The sequence below is a fragment of the Canis lupus genome, chromosome 8, assembly GCF_048164855.1.
Source record: "Canis lupus baileyi chromosome 8, mCanLup2.hap1, whole genome shotgun sequence".
Classification (NCBI taxonomy): domain Eukaryota; kingdom Metazoa; phylum Chordata; class Mammalia; order Carnivora; family Canidae; genus Canis; species Canis lupus.
This window is the reverse complement of record NC_132845.1, coordinates 44656470-44666846: the sequence shown is the minus strand read 5'-3', so window position 1 is coordinate 44666846 and position 10377 is coordinate 44656470. Positions and strand designations below refer to the sequence as shown.

General features: G+C 49.0%; 1 long non-coding RNA gene across 1 annotated transcript; it reads left to right on the top strand.

The window, feature by feature from the left end:
• The first annotated feature begins 295 nt into the window (after positions 1–295).
• Positions 296–4597, top strand: LOC140638425 (uncharacterized). Its single transcript, XR_012035467.1, has 3 exons — positions 296–509; positions 1713–1964; positions 3396–4597. It is a non-coding gene; the product is annotated as an uncharacterized lncRNA (long non-coding RNA).
• The last annotated feature ends 5780 nt before the right edge of the window (positions 4598–10377 follow it).

The following is a 10377-nucleotide window of genomic DNA, read 5'->3' as shown; positions in this document are numbered from 1 at the left end:
AACTTTGAGCAATCTGAGGGCCCATGTCACATTGGTTCGGGGTGGCTCTACCTCTTGGTCTCCCAGATGTCTTTGTTAAGAACGTTGTGTGCAGAGAAATCATTGCTGTGGTTGATACACAAGACAGGGGTCCTTCCCCCACAACCCCCACCTGCACACACCCAGCCCACCCACCACCCACCCCCATGCTCTGCTGGGCATCTTCAAAATCCCTCGGAGGTTGAGCTCGCAGAAGCTGGAGAGGAGAGTTGCTCACCTGGAACAGGGCACATTGTATGGCTTCTCTGCAGCAGACCTGTCTGGCTTTGCGTTTCTGATAGATTTGTTCTTTTGTGTCTTTGCAGTGGCTAAGGCGGCACTTGGGGACATCTGACGTCCTTTTTTCTCGTCCTTGGCATTCTCCAGATCCACACCAGGCAGCCATCCATGCTGCATGTGGGAGAGAACCAGGTTCTGAGCCGTAGCTCTGGAGGCTTGAGCTTCGTCGTCCTTGGTTCGCCTGGGTGTGCGTGAGTGCTAATTGTCGGGAGCATCCTATTTTAAGAATCTCGAAATGTATAAAAAGAAGATAAGATCCTTAAGGGTGAACAGGTTTAATTGGGTGCGGGTGGGTGGGTGGGAGGTGGTCCTTTGGATATTTGTTTTTTCCCTTCTTTCCTATTCATAGCTGTGGTTTATTGGGATGGTTGGGGTAGAGGGTGGTGCGGGGGACTTCTGGAAGATGTCACAGATGTCAACCCCTGGTGCGACTGGGAGGGCATCAACAACACAGCAAGCTTCCCAAGATTCTGCAAACCATTTTGGATTCTTACTTCGTTTCATCACTAGGGAGCTCAAGGAGGCCTCCAGGGAATCCCAGGGGAGGCAGCCTGTGGTGCCTTGTGCATTGCCAAAGTGGAACAAACCAGATGTTGACAGCACAGAAGGCTGCATAGACAGAAACAAGCAGTAAAGGAGGTCAGGCATCCAGAATTGGAGGGGAAGTAAGAGATACAGCTGGGCATGGGAACCTCCTCTTCCCAGCGATCGGGACTAGGGAAGCAGGAGGGGTCTTAGATGCGGGGCCAGGCCTGCCCCAGGCAAGGAGTCTCCGGCTGGAGTAGAATAACCATCCCACTTTGCCGAAGACAGAGTGATTTCCTAGGATGGAGGGCTTTCTGTTTAAAAGCCAGAGAATTCCCACAGAGAACTGGGATGAGGGGGTCATCGTGGGTAGCGGGCACAGTTTATCAGAGTTCCTCGAGCATGGACTGTAAGTCTGGCTGACAGGGGTTTGAATCCCAGCTGGGCTGGCTCAGTGACCTTGGACAGGTGACTTCACCCCCCCTTGCCCATACCATGGGAACGGCTAAGGTGCCTCCTTCTCAGGGCTGCAGGAAGAGAAAGATTAATAATGCAAGCAAAGCGTGTAGCCCAGGGCCCAGAGGAGTGGGCACCAACTATATTTTTTATTCTCATCATTCTGAAAAAATGAGATACCAGGGCGCATCTCAATGCCTACCACGCGGGAAGGAAAGAAACAAGCCGAAGGTGTGGGTGCAGCAGAACAGCGGGAAATAGGGAAATCAAAAGGCCACAAATGTCTGGAGCAGATGGGAAAGGTCAGAGGAACCAGAGCAGAGTAGGGGCTGGGAGAGGATGAGGCGGGACCATGTTGGGGAGAGATTCAGGGGTAATATTTCATGCTCGAGGTGATGCTTTACTGTCTCCAGGTGGTCGAGAGCCCGGGGGCTCCCACGTGATGGAGAAGGAATACTCCTTCTGGAAGGAGGAAATGGACCCCCGTGAGCAGCCTACAACCTGGAGGCATCACCTCTCCCACCCTTCTCATTGACCATTCTGGGGAACGCTTACCCCAGTGCCTGATGTTAGATCCCAGGGAACTGACCCGCCAGCAGACTCTTCTGTAGACAAAAACAACCAAGCTGGAAAGAGAGAAGGGGCTGGAGAAATAGCCTGGAGCAGTGAGTATAAGGATGTTTTAAATATAACAATACTTGGGGCGCCTGGGTGGCCCAGTCAGTTAGACGTCTGCCTTTGACTCAGGTCATGATCTCGGGGTCCTGGGATTGAGCCCCATGCTGCAAACCAAAGAGCCTGCTTCTCCCTCTGCCTCTGCCCTCTTCCTCAGGCATGTTCTCTCACTCTGCTCCCTCTCTCTCTCAAATAAATAAATATTATTTAAAAAAAGAAAAAGTAGGGATGTCTGGGTGGTTCAGCGGTTGAGCATCTGCTTTTGGCTCAGGACGTGATCCCGGGGCCCCGGGTTTGAGTCCCACACCAGGTTCCCTGCATGGACCTGCCTCTCCCTTTGCCTGTGTCTCTGCCTCTCTCTGTGTCTCTCATGAATAAATAAATAAAATCTTTAAAAATTAATTAATTAATTAATTAATTAAATGATACTTCATTGGCAGAAATTAAAATAGTACGAAATTATTATCAGTATTTTTTATCTCTTTCCTCTTCCCTTCTCCCTCCTTTTGGACCATTTGTAGAGAGTGAGATCGTTTCTCCAGGATCAGTTCCTGGATCCTACTCTATTCCTCTGTTGAAAGGGCAGAAAGGTGGAGTTGACCCACAGGGAAAGAACAGAGACAGAGACAAGAGTGGAGAGGACAAAAATTACCTGAGCTGTGTGTCAGGGTTTCAGAAATTAAGAGCACGGACGGAGAGAGGATGAGATGTGATCCCAGATGCCAGGGCAGGGTTTTAGACAGAGATTTGAGAGAGGTGCTCATGAAGATTTCTTTTTTAAAGATTTGTTTATTGGGATGCCTGGGTGGCTCAGCGGTTGAGCATCTGCCTTTGGCTCCAGGTATGATCCTGGAGACCCGGATCAAGTCCCACATCAGGCTCCCTGCAGGGAGCCTGCTTCTCCCTCTGCCTGTGTCTCTGCCTCTCACTCCATGTCTCTCATGAATAAATAGATAAAATCTTTTTTAAAAAACCTTAAAAAAAAGATTTGTTTATTTATTTGAAAGAGATAGCAAGAGCAGGAGAAAGGGGAGAGGCAGAGGGAGGGAGAGGATCCTCAAGCAGAATGCCCACTGAGTACGGAACCCAACATGGGGCTCAATCCCAGGACCCTGAGATCGTGACCCGAGCTGAAATCAAGAGCCAGTTGCTTAACTGCCTGAGCCACCCAGGCACCCCAAAGATTTTTAAAAGACCAAGGAAAGAGGGTTTTTTTTCTCTATTAAAATTTCTGGTCTTCCATCCAGAAATTCCCTTAGTGCAATTTCTCTTAATGCACATCTGTGCTGAGACTAGACCACACACACAGACACACAGACACGCACACACACACACACACACACACACACGCACATTCGGATTTATACAGGTTACCCCAAGCGCCGTTAATTAATATTCATGGAATGCCTCCTCGCTTCCAGGCGGTTCAACGCTGAGTGCCCGTTGCAGTAGGTGGATTGCATTGATTGCCCAGTGACAGCCTCCCTGCCTCCAAAACTTTCCAATGTGACTCTGCGGCTTCTCTTGTCAAGGGGTAGAGGCTCTTTCCCCGTAGTCTCAAGGCCTTCACCTGAACTGCCAGTAGAATGCAGTGGATCCAAGCTGATTCAGGCTGCAGGTCTTGGGGCCCTCGCCTCCCCCCTGAACACAGGCAGGCGAGCCCTCTGGAGGCCGAGACCACGTGGAAAGGAAATCCAGAGACCACCTCAGCCATCAGCAAGCCAACCTCTCTGGGAAAAAATGCCACCAAGCAAATACTCAGCTGACCACCAGCATGTGAGGGAGCCCCACTGGGAGGAGGATCTCTGCCCAGCAGACACCCCAGTACCACCACCACCAGCTTTGAAATGGTTTGTTGCCTAGCAATGTCTATCCCATACACTGACAAAGTAAACAGTGTTTTGAATACATGATGCTGCTCCTTGCAACTGGGAATGTGTAATTCTCCTTCTTACAAGAGGTTTCATTGCAGAGAGGAAACAAAAGGAGCTTGCCCAAAGTCACTCATCTGGTAAGTTCCTGAGCCAGAATTGAAAATAGCTTCATTGAATTCAGACCCCATATATGTGCCTCATATCATGCTGCCTCCAATGATGCCAAATCTGCCAAAGCCCAAGGTCATCTCTATACTTCAGGAGAGGTAACAGGACAGGTCTGCTCATCAGCTACTGAAGCCAGACTCCTAATGTCCAGGCCAACCAAACAGGGCCATAACCCAGAAGGAAATGAACACCCCATGAAAGCTGCAGCGGAATATTAAACCTCGTAAAAGACACTCCAATGTTGAGAACCATGAGAGATGTGGGAATCAGCAGAGCTGGAGTTGCCAAAGCGAGATTTATGGAAGATAAACAAAACCCATTTGATCAAATGGAAAATGAAATTGCAGTGCAGTTCCAATAAGAGGTAAACAGACACTCTCCAAAACCTGTTAAATAGGTTGGCAGGAAGTCAGAGGTATCTATATACACATCGCCTCCTTGTTGTAAGTCTTTCTACACGTGCACACACACTCACAATATACACACAGGGTTAGAGGCGGGCGCTCACACGGGCGTCACACTGGTAAACATACTGAGATCCACCTGCTGGCTACACAGCAACACACGCCTGCACTTACTGACACGTCAACCACAAGTCTGTACATGCAGGCACACGTGAGCACACGCACGCGCACACATGCAGAGGCATAAATGATCCTGAGACGTGCAACACCAAGACACACACGAAAGTATACACATGGAGACACATAGATATTCACAGAGAGACATGCACGCCCCCTTGTGCAAGTGCACACGGGTTTACACACCCGTGCAAATAACCCTCACTCTTGCGTGCTTACACACACTCACCGTCATCAACCCCAGGCGGACAGCGAGCAATCCTACCCCTCCTGGGAGTGGATTTTCTCCAACAGGATTTGTCCTCAGAGCTAAACCATTTCACCTGCAGATCCTACCAAGAATCTGCCAGTTGATCCTTCGAACTTGGCAAGGAAGCTCAGCCTTCCCAGGATCCCGGGGCCAGTCCTGCCGCTGGGGTTAAAGAGCCGGGGCCGGGGATCCCTGGGTGGCTCAGTGGTTTAGCGCCTGCCTTTGGCCCAGGGCGAGATCCTGGAGTCCCGGGATCGACTCCCATGTCAGGCTCCCGGCATGGAGCCTGCTTCTCCCTCTGCCTGTGTCTCTGCCTCTCTCTCTCTCTCTCTGTCTATCATAAGTAAATAAATCTTTAAAAAAAAAAAAAAGAGCTGGGGGCCAGCAGCTGGGACTATTTGTGGAGTCGGCACGTGGACTCCCTTTAGGGAAGTAATGTCTGTGCTCCATCCTTAGGCCGACAGCTTTGATATCAGGAAGATCGGATTCGAATCCTGCCTCTTCTGCTTCCTAGCTCCCTGAGCTTGGGGCTGATTACCTAAATACACGGAACTTGAATGTCCTCCCTTGTAAAACGGGATTTGTCAGGATTAAAGGTGATCATGTGTGTAAGTGCTTGACTTAGTATCCGGCACAGAGTAGATGTCAGTCACTGGTGAGAGAGAGGGTATTTTCAAGGCAAGCGCTCCATCCATTTACAGACTTAATCTTGGGTTCTCCTTTTTTCTTTCTTTTCCTTTTTTCTCCAAGCATAACATAAACCCCAGCTTCTTCACATTTATATTCTATCACTTTTTATGCATCATTATTACATATTTTATCCAAAATGATCCTTTTACTTTAAATTTCCCCTAAATCTCTGATATGAGCAAGGGCTAACTTCTGTCCTCAGGCATCATCTTTTGCAGGGAACTATATATCTGGTTATAATGATTATAGCCATTCAGCAAATCAATTTTGTTAAACCCAAATTCTCCTTATAGATGTTTCAAGACCCAGAGCCTTTTGAAGAAGAAGAAGAAGAAGAAGAAGGAGAAGAAGAAGAAGAAGAAGAAGAAGAAGAAGAAGAAGAAGAAGAAGAAGAAGAAGAAGAAGAAGAAGAAATTTAAAAACTGCCATCTCAAAGTCAAAACCCAACTTCGCTCTTAAGAGAAACCCATATTTAAAGGTGGTCCTTGGGGCACCTGGGTGGCTCAGCAGTTGAGCATCTACCTTCGGCCCAGGGCGTTACCCCGGGGTCCTGGGATTGAGTCCTGCATCGGCCTCCCCTCAGGGAGCCTGTTTCTCCCTCTGCCTATGTCTCTGCCTCTCTCTGTGTGTGTCTCTTGTGGATAAATAAATAAAATCTTTAAAAATAAATAAATAAATAAAGGTGGACCTTGAAACAGCCAGGTTTTGAATCTTCATTTTACCACTCATTCTTTCGATGTCACAAGCCATTCTGAGCACCCACTGCGCACTTGGCACTACAATTGGGATCCAGTTCACAAGGATACATAGAGCCAAGTGCAAAAGCAAAGTACATAAAGAACTATAATTCAATGTGGTCAGTGAAATTATGTGCACGATACTAATCTTTTATATGGAAGTAAAGACCAGAAGAAAGAATAATTAATTCTGCAACAGAGAGGTCAAAGGTCCAGGAGCACAGAGCCTGGCACACAGGAGTGCTCAACAAATGTTAGTGGCATCAGTGAGGGTGGGAGGACAGACACAGAGCCAGCTACAGAGTCACCTAACCCACGTCTGACTTTGCAATATCCCAAGGGCAAGGTGGAACCACTGAAGAATGTTTTCATCAGGGGAGAGACATAGTTCAGAAACAAATTTTTTACCTATTCGTTTGTAATTACATGACATGCTAGAGGTGTTAGCAAGTGCTATGGTGGTGATCACTTTACAGTCCGGAAGTGTATCAAATCATTACACTGACCACCTTCAACTTATACTATGGTATGTGCCAACTGTATCTCAAGAAAGGTGGGAGAAATATAAAATAAAATCTTCATTTTCAAGTTCAACTCTAGCTTCCAAATAAGGAACGGATTGGATGTGACCAGGGCTGGAAGCGGGGTCCCGAGGAGGAGACCAATGCGTTCATCTGGGTGAAGATGGTGATGTGGCTTAAGATTGGCCCTGGCAGTGGATGTGGATTTGATGGATCTTGGTGATGGTTTGGATGTGAGTGGAGTGGGGGTGGGGGTGGGAATGCAGGGATGACCCAAGACCACTCTCCTGGGAGGGTGATGTGCCGTTCTCTGGCAAACAGTAGGGCAGAAAAATGAAGTGCTTGATTTGGACTTGGGGTCGAGCCTTCCAAGAAGCAGCCGAGGCGAGATGTTGAGTAGGTTTGGAGTTCAGGAGAGCAGTCGACTGGATAGAGCCCAGGGATCCATCAGCATCCCGGCCGGGGGTCTTTAACCTGGGGTCTCTGGATCCCTGAGTCCGCCTGAGATGTTCTATATGCATGTGCATTTTCCTGGAGGGAAAGTCCAAGTCCTGCATAATTTTCTTAAATGGATCTGTGCCCCCAGAAGTGTTCTAAAACACTAACAGAGACAACCAATGGAGCCATGGGTGTGGGCTCACCGACTCTCACCAGACACCACTTCTGTCAGTGCCCTGATTGTGTACTCCCAGCCTCTCGAACTGTGAGGAAGACATTTCTGTTTGTAAGTCACTCAGGCTGCAGTATTTTGTTATGGCAGCTGGAACACACTGAGGCAAGAACCAAGAGATGGTAGGTGGGTATCATAGATGATGATGATGATGATGATGAAGATTAGATAGATAGGTAAATAGATAGATGATAGATTGGTAGAAATGATAGATGCTAGATAATAGGTGGATATAGATGATAGGTGGAGATAGATGATAGATAGATTGATTGACTGATAGATTGATAGAAATGATAGATGATAATAGATGAATATAGATGATAGGTGGAGATATATATAGATAGATGATAGATAGCTATAGATGATAGATAATAGCTAGGTGGATATAGATGATAGATAGATTCACAGACAGAGAGAGTGACAGAGAAAACAAGACACACAGACAGAGAGATTTCAAGGAATTATCTCAGCAACTGGAGGGACCCAGCAGGGCCGGCCAGCAGGTTGGAAACTCAGGCAGGAGTTCCATGTTATGGTCTTAAAGCAGATTTTTCCCTTTTCCGAAAAAAAAAAAAAATCTCTTTTTGCTCTTAAGGCATTCAACTGATTGGATGAGGCCCCCCACATCCTCAAGGAGAACCACTGGCCCATGAGATGTCAGCACCAGAGATGGAAGAAGCCAGCTTCTTGCTTTGCCTCTCGTTCCCTGACTGTCGGGGACAGTCACTGCCCCCACTGCCAGCATGGCCCGTGGACGTCAAGCCCCAGTTACTGGAAAGGCCCCTCTTTTTCTCATTGGGGAGAGTGAGTCAGGGGTGATGGGAGAGGAGAGGACGCCCCTCCAGGAGCTCCCTGAAAGAGTGAGGTGTGGCACGATTCTTGTCTGCAGTGCCCTGTCTTGGCTTGGGCTGCTGTGACTCAACACCCTGGAGCATGTGGCTGAAGTAACACACACATTCCTTGTAGCCTGGAGGCTGGAAAGCACAAGGCTAAGGGGCCGACAAACTCGGTCCTTGGTGAGAGCTCAGTTCCCTTGCAGCACTCTGCTGGAGTTCCAGCGGAGGGACCGGGCAGGAGGAACTCTATGGGTTGTCTGGTGTCCTCAGCACCGTCACCATGATGACAGGTAAAGGGAACATGCCTGACAGCTCAGTTAGCTCTCCAGGTCCACAGCAAGAGCCCTCAGAAGTCGGTCAATCCACTGGGGAAGAAAGAAAGAAGTCTGGCTTCGAATCAATGGCTCTCCCAATCTTTTCATCGAAGCCTTGAGCTGTCATCGGCTATTGTCTAGAGTTCATGAGTCAGCTTGAAGTGGGCCTTCCCTGGGTTCCCTGGATGGAAAGAATTTGCTGAACTCTGAGGACTGCTTCTGTATGTTTCTCCTCATCCTTGCAACCATGACAGTTGTCACTTACTGAGTATCTGCTGGGCCAGGCTGCACATCAAGGACTTTGCTTGTGTTAGCTCTTCCCATCTTCACGTCAACTCTAGCAGAGAGGTTCTAGTGGCTTCTGGCCCTGCCACTTACCAGATCGAAGGCTTTGGGTCTCTTCGTGCCTCGGTCTTCTCATCTATAAAATGGGAGTAGTAATAGTACCAAACTCACAGACATGCTGTAAAGATTCAGTGAGTAATTCCTGCAAAATGCTTAGAGCAGTGCCTGCCACACGCAACTGCCTGTAAATGTCCCCACCTTACAAGCAAGGTGACTGAGGTTCCCAGGGGTCAAGGAGCCAGGCTGAGGCTCAGAAGTTAGAAACAGCAGAGCTGGGACTTATCCCTGGTGTCTTTGGCTCCAAAACTAAGTTCGTGCCACTGGCAGGAATGGAGGGAGGGAGGGGCCAAGGAAGTGGGGACAGCAGAACCATCACACAGAAAGCCGAGACCAACTGCACCCCACTAGGAGGGCGCTAGCCCAGAGGAGGGGGCCCCATGCCAGAGTCAGGGTGACCAGAAGGGTTGCCAGAGGAGCTCCACATCCCCCAAATAAAGTCCAAACTAGCTTGGCATGAAGGTTCTCCTAGACCTTTCAACCTCACTGGTTCCATCCTCAGCACCCCACACCTTCCAAACACAAACACACACTGAACCTGCATCTCTACCCATAACCCCCAGTCTTTTGAGCTACATATCTGTTTGTGCACACTCTCTATTCCATCAGAAATGCCTTCCTCTTCTCCGTCCCCACCTCCCACCCACCCTCTGCAACTCACCTCGGATGTCCCTTCCTCCAAGAAGCCTTCTGTAACCACCACCCCCAGCTGGGCTTGGCGCCTCTTTGGGGCTTCCATGGCGCTTCCCTCCCTTCCCAGATTGAAATTGCCCTGTGATTACCATTCCAGATTACAATTGTCTGTCTCCTCCGTGGGCCCTGGAACGCCTCCAACACTGAGCTGAGAGGCCAGCCGAAAGTAGGTGCTTGGGAAACGTTTGTAGGTGAGTGAAAGAATGAGTTTTTAAGGGATGGGTGGCCTGTCCAGGTGCCCTACTCTGTGCAAAGAGGTCTCATTGATTCTGTGGCCCCGTAAAGAGTAGGTAATTGTCCCAGAGACATAGGCTGACACAGAGTAGCTTCACTCAGCCACACCCAAAAACAGGATGGGCTGCAGAGTAGGCAAGGAGCTCCCCAAGACTGGGGGAGTCCAGGGGGGAGAAGCTAGGGGGACACTCGTCAGGGAAATCATCATTACTGTCAGAATCACCTAAGTGATGGCTGATGTTCCAGGCTTTCAGTCTGTACTCACTGGACCCTGAATCTTTTGGACAAGCATAAGGAGGATGAGGATGGGGATGACCACCAAACAGCCAAGGGGGACCCCTACATACTGTGCACCGGAGGGGGGGGTCCTTCACCTCAAACGTGATCACCAGCCCTACTTACATATGGAATGCAACTGCTGTGAATGCATACA